The 6544-nt window shown below is 42.0% G+C and overlaps 1 non-coding gene across 1 annotated transcript; it reads left to right on the top strand.

The window, feature by feature from the left end:
• The first annotated feature begins 3440 nt into the window (after nucleotides 1-3440).
• Nucleotides 3441-3547, top strand: LOC131837388 (U6 spliceosomal RNA). Its single transcript, XR_009356001.1, has one exon. It is a non-coding gene; the product is annotated as a U6 spliceosomal RNA (small nuclear RNA).
• Nucleotides 3548-6544: the final 2997 nt, after the last annotated feature.

Raw genomic sequence — 6544 nt, 5'->3', positions numbered from 1 at the left:
ATCTATATTCTTGACATTATTTATGACTATTCTATCTGTAAGGTGGAAATTCTGTGTAATGGCATGCTAGTGTGCATCACTTTCCAACCCCATGTTTAGTGATGTCACATTAGAAACTTGGTCAGCTATGGAAATCAGCTAATGCTACAAATCAGTGTTTGATTTATTGCTTTGTCGATTGCATAAACTTAACAGAGTGATGGAGAAAATGCAGATTATAAATAATGCAGATTAAATTTAAAAGTGTTTATGTCTTCAGAGATCACACTGTAAGTAGCAACAAAACATTTGAGGATATAATCTTCCAGTAGTCTCAGTCATATGAATTATGAATAATTCTTCTCATTCCTTTAAATTCTTCTTCAACTACATTATGCTTTTTGTGTGTGTGCAGGTGAGAGACTTTTGATGTTCTCAAAACTGCTTTACCTTGTTATGTATAATTTCCTATGTTTCAAAAATAATTTAGAAACCTATTTTAAATAATTGTTGCATGTTTAACTTAGTAGCATATTTAGAATTTATTGTGGTGTATGTTGTGAAAGTGTGGGTAGAAATTAAAAATTTTAATTTTACACTAAGTTTTTCCCAACAACATTGAATAATTAACAGATCATGTAGTTTGTAGCCTGCATGTTCTAGGCACTGAATCAGAGCTAAAGAAACATATGTGCAGGAGACTTGATCTCTGACATTAAGGAGTTCACAATGTGGTGAGGGAGACAAGTAGGTAAAACCAACACTCTAAGTGATTTAATTTTTGTGGGTTTTACTTTCTCTGCTGTCTGGGTGACCTTCTAGTGAATGCAAGAATCATTCTACTGTGTTCAAGTCCACACACATCCACCATGGGGAACTTCCCTGTGCTAATTAAGATCCTATCTCTTGAGCCACCCAATTCAGCCATCTCCTTTCCAGGGACTTGTTGCTTCTCTAGAGTTCTACCCAGGAGAGGGGCAGATCATCTCTGTCTTGACACGCATAGACTTATTGGGGTTTTTTGTTATTTCCTTTAGAAATTCAGGGCTCTGTCCACATTGCAGTAGAGACAGGACTTTCTTACTCCTTGCTTTCTCTCCAGCTTGTTTCCCTTCTTTTAGCATGGGGGAATTTTTTCTCATCTAGGCTGGAAGTGGGAACACATGAGGTAGCTGGTTCTTGTTAGTTATTTTCCAAATCTTTTGGGAAATAGTATAGTGCCATGATTAAATGGAAGGTTTAAGAATTTGGACTTTGAAAACAGAATACCTAGGTTCATAGTCCTGGCTCTAACACATACTGGTTTGGAGACCTTGTGCAAGTTACTTGACTCCTCTGTGCATCAGTATCATTGCTGGGAATAATGTAAACACCTACTCTTGTGCCTGGTGCATAAATGTTTGATAAATATTTGTTGGATTAGATGAAATTCTGTTTTACTCTATTAGAATTAAATTGGATTAGGGGGCACCTGGTGTTCCAGTTGGTTGAGCATGCGACTCTTGATTTTGGCTCAGGCCAGGGTCTGGGTTCTTGGGATTGAGCCCTGCCTCAGGGTCCATGCTCAGAAGTCAGCTTGGGCTTCTCTCTCATCCTCTTCTTCTGCTTCCCCTCCCCCAACTTGCACATTTTTTTTCTCTCTCTCTCTCTCTAAATATCATCTAAAAAAAAAAAGAATTAAATGAGATTAATGAGAGAATGCATATAAATTACTTAGGGCAATCTATTGCCCGGTAAGACTACACATATACTTTACTATAACATTTTATGTATTGCATTTCTGTTTCTCCAATGCTTAGGCTTTGGAAATCCAAAAGCCAGGAAAAAGTGAGCTATTTGAGGAGTGACAGTGTAATGATAGCAGGAGAGTATCAGTAAATATGGAGATTCAGGGGGAGATAACTTATTAATGTATCAAAAATATCATATCCTCATATGCAGGTGTCTCTCATACAATTTCTCCAGTCATGGTCTTTTCTCTCTCCAAAGCATCTTTTTAAAGGATAATTAAAATATAACCAATATGTATATATTAGTTTCAGATATTTAACATAATGACTCAAATTTGTGCATATTACAAAATGATCACTACAATGTCTAGTTAACATCCGGCACCATATGGAGTTACAAAAATTGTTTTGGTGATCAGTCCCCAAAGCATCTTGCACACCAGTTGCATACAGATTCCTTCTCCTAAAATACTATGTCACTTCTTTACTCAAAACATGTCTTTACTTGCCCACAGGATAAGCTCAAACTCAAAGTGGCCCAATGAATCCATAACTGTGCCTCTAATTCTATCTCCCATTTCTCTTTGTTAATTCTGAATTATCTATTTTTTGTCACACATCCTAGGCTTCCTTTAGTATGCTTTTCCTTTTTTTCTAGTTCTCTAGTTCTCACACTTAGAAAGCCTCCCTCCTCTTCTCACTAAGGCTGCCCATCAGGGGTGAAATCCAGCTCATAATCATCTCACCAACTGGTGTGTCTTCCTTAGTCCTGTGACTGCCCCTAGGAGGCTCCTTTCCCTCATTCTTCCTAAGAGAGACCTCCCAAAGCGGCTGGCCAGTAGCAGCACTGGGCAGGAGAGACTTAGGGTTTCATCTGTAATCATTTGTAATCTTTTCTCTACTATAGCGAGACAACACTGCCGCAAAGAAAGTGTATGGTGGCACGAGGAGAAGACACAGGAAGGGCCCTTTTCCCTGTCTTGGAAGTCAAAGAGACCTTTCGGAAGAAACGATATCTATGAGCTGAAGGAATTATGTCTGGTGATACAGGACACAGGTGAAGGAAGAAAGAGAGAGCATGGTAAGTACGAGGAATGAAAAGGGCATGTAGGGAACAAGGAAGTATGCGATGGGGTGGCAATGGGAAATGAGGAGTTGACAATCAATACATAAACAGGAATCAGACCGGGATGATTAGAAGAAGCCTAGCTAAGGGCTTTGGACTTTCACCTGAGGGTAAGGGGGGACTTAGAAAGGCAACATAAATAGATTTCAGGAAGTACAGGGTGAAAAGTGAATTGGGGTAGAGCTCGGAGTTGGGAATGGAGCTGAGTAAGGCAGGAAAAGGCATGAAGCATGGGGACAAGGTTAGACCATCACAGCAATGCAACTGCAGGATGAATTCTGGTATTGTTTGTTACTGCACCATAACCTAGTCTGTCCTGATTGATACAGTTATGAATTTGCTTTCTTTTATTTATTTATTTTTTAAAGATTTCATTTATTTATTTGACAGAGAGAGACAGCCAGAGAGGGAACACAAGCAGGGGGAGTGGGAGAGGGAGAGGGAGAAGCAGGCTTCAGGTCGAGCAGAAAGCCGAATGCGAATGAGAATGCGGGGCTCCATCCCAGGACCCTGGAATCACGACTTGAGCAGAAGGCAGTTGCTTAACAGACTGAGCCATCTAGGTGCCCCTGCACTTGTTTTAGGTACAAGAAATTAGGGGAACAGTTCTCGCTTCAGTAGCACGTATACGAAAAATGGAATGATACAGAGAAGATTAGCATGGCCCCTGCTCAAGTATGATATGAAAATTCATGAAGCGTTCCATATTTTTCTGCCTCTCTGTATACTTGTCATCTCTGTCTGTCAAATAAATTAAAAAAAATATTAGGGGAACAATAATTCTCAACCCTGACTGCATAGGTGGTGCCCTGATCACAAACAGTGCCAGGAATGATAGTGGACAGTGAATACTTTTAAGAGATGTATGGGAGGCAGAATGAGCAGCATTGGAGGTGGGGGATAGGGATAGAGAAGGGTTAATGGGACAGCCTGGGTGGGTGGAGGGAGCACTTCTGAGATTGGAAACTCTGGAGAGGGAAGAAAGTTTGTATATGTTGAATTAGGGATCCCTGAGGAATTGCCACCCAGAGAGAAGCAGTTGGCACGCAGGTATGCGTGTCTAGAGTTTCAGGAATGAATCTGTGTCTTGGAAGTAAGAAATCTGTGGATTTCTGTACATTTGTATCTACCATATCAGAGTTAGGGACAGCAATCCCTATGATCAAACACATTAATATCTATACAGCAAAACATGTCAATATTCACAATGAGTGGGATAAAGAGAGTACAGATAGCCTCCTGACTGGTCATGTCAGGATTTTCTGTGAAAAAACAAGTTTAGGATTTCAAACTTTTTCGTTTCAGAAATGTGGATACAAGATTGTACCTGTACCATCTCATTTAATTCTTATATCGACCGTATGAGGTAGGCACCATTACAATTCCATTTTTACAGATAAAGACACTCATGCACAGATAGGTTAATTAAAATGCTGAGGTCACACAATCAGTGTTCCAAACCAGTCAGTCTAAGCTAAGAGAATGTTTCGAGAAGAGAGGCATGGGGGCACCTGTGTGGCTTCTCAGTTAAGCAGCTGCCTTCAGCTCAGGGTTCTGGGATCGAGACCCACATCAGGCTACCTGCTCAGCAGAGAGCCTGCTTCTCTCTCTCCCTCTGCCTGGCGCTCTGCCTACTTGTGCTCTCTCTCGATCTCTCTGTCAAGTAAATAAAATCTTCAAAAAAAAAAAAAAAGGAAAGAAAAAAGTAAGTTTCTTTAGAATGCTTTAAAAAAGAAGAGAGGAGTGGTAACAGGGCAATATGTCATAGGCAGGTAAAGTAAAATTAAAACAAAATTGCCTCATGGGGTTTGGCAATTTGAAAATGGTCTTTGGGAAGGCATTTTGAGGGAAGTAGTGGGGTGGTGGTCAATCTACAGTGGGTAAAGGAGTGGACAGGAGGCACAGAAGTCCTTATGTCCATCCTTCCTTATTACAGAGTCCTTCCTTAATACAGAGCACCCCTTTGAGCCATTGACACGAAGGGATAGGAGCACAGGTAGTAAAGTGAGATCCCTCCAGAGGCATACTCACGGGACTAAGAACACTGGGGGAGGAATGGAGAAGGAAATCACTTCCTAATTCACCCAGTAGAAAGGAGAAACGGAAGAGAGAGAGGCAAAGCAGGAGATCTGAGGATGGACAGCATGACCTGTTCTCTGTGAGTCATCTTCTGAGACTGAGAGGTGAGAGGGTGACACCTGAGGTGTGAAGACAGAGGAGAAGCTCTGAAAAAGTTCCTGCAGAGAACAGAAGGGATGGTTGAGGAATGCGTAGAAGGACAGGGCTGCATCTGAGAAGGCAAGTGGTTTGGAGGCTTGGATTTATGGTGGCGTCAGTCTTGGAGATTTCTCTTCCAAGGTGCCTGGTAGCTACCGCGATGGAGAAACTCACAGTTAGGGCTGGGTCTTTGCTGGGTGTGTGTAACTGCAGGCCGGGTCCCCGGGAGCTGAGAATCTGGACACAAAATCTCAATTTCGGAGATTCCTGCAGAGTACAGCATTGCTCTGAGACCGTGGTTCTCAACCTTGGTGCACACTGAAATCACCTGGGGAACTTTGAAACTGCTGAGGGCTGAGTCTCATGCTCAGAAATTCTGATTTACCTGGTCTGGGAGCTAACTGTGCCTTAGACGTTGGGATTTTGAGAAACTCACGGGTGTTTCTAATGTGCAGTCTAGGAATCATTGTTCCCCTAATTTCCTGCACTGAAAGCAAGCTCACAATCTGTATGAGTCAGGGTAGTTTAGGTTATGGCATAGTAACAAACAATGCCAGAATTTCTGGGTCTTAGTTAACCAGAGCTTATTTCCTACTTATGATGTCACCACAGGTCTAGGTGACTCTTCTGGGCAGCCATTTTCTGTGTGTCACTTGGCTTTCCATTGCCAATAAGGCAGAGGAAGAGGAGCATCGAGAATTGAGTTCTAGCTCTTAACCTGTTTTCACCAGGAAGTAACCTGCATCCCCTCCATTCACATCCCATTGATCAGAACTAGTTTGTGGCTGCAACTAGTTCCAAGAAGGTGGAGAAGGCAACAGGGTCTGGTGAACCTTAGTAATGATCACCACCTAGAGCTTTTACTGTTAATGAAAGCCAAAGGGGATAAAAACATTTTAGTTTAAAAATACTCTATAGTACTTATAAGCTAGATATTATTTAAATGGATTTCAAATAGGAATCATTTAGCCCTCATAACAGCCCTATTAAATAGCTCATTTTTACCCCCATTTGACAGAAGGGGAAATCAAGGCTATATTATTTACTCTAGGTCATATATTATAGGTCATGAGGCAAGCCAAGGACCCAGGCAGTCTCGGTCCAGAGTCTAAGCACTGACTTAGACTTAATACTCTGCTTTCTATTCGGCTGTCTATTCTGCTTTTTCTCAACTTAGATTGGGGAAGGGGTGGGAGAAGAGGAGGAGGCGGAGGTTATAAGTAGAAGTGTGGGACTTTGTGCACCCAAAGGAATCAAATGATAGTGTTTGGGTATTACATTGCTAGAGCTGGGGCAGGGCTCTGGGGGAAGCAGAGAGTGACACTTGGGGAATGGGTGTGGGAGCAGGAAATGGTTTGGACTTTCACTGCGGCTAAGGCGACCAACCCTGGAGGCCAAGTTGGAGAGCAGCCTCTGGCCCTTTTCTTTCTTCTTTGCTCCAGTTCCTCCATCTGAGTTATCCCTTCAGCATCTGCAAATCCAAGCTTAGGCC

The sequence above is a fragment of the Mustela lutreola genome, chromosome 7 (assembly GCF_030435805.1).
Source record: "Mustela lutreola isolate mMusLut2 chromosome 7, mMusLut2.pri, whole genome shotgun sequence".
In the NCBI taxonomy this organism is placed as follows: domain Eukaryota; kingdom Metazoa; phylum Chordata; class Mammalia; order Carnivora; family Mustelidae; genus Mustela; species Mustela lutreola.
Note: the sequence above shows the minus strand (reverse complement) of the source record. Positions and strands in the feature narration are given on the sequence as shown.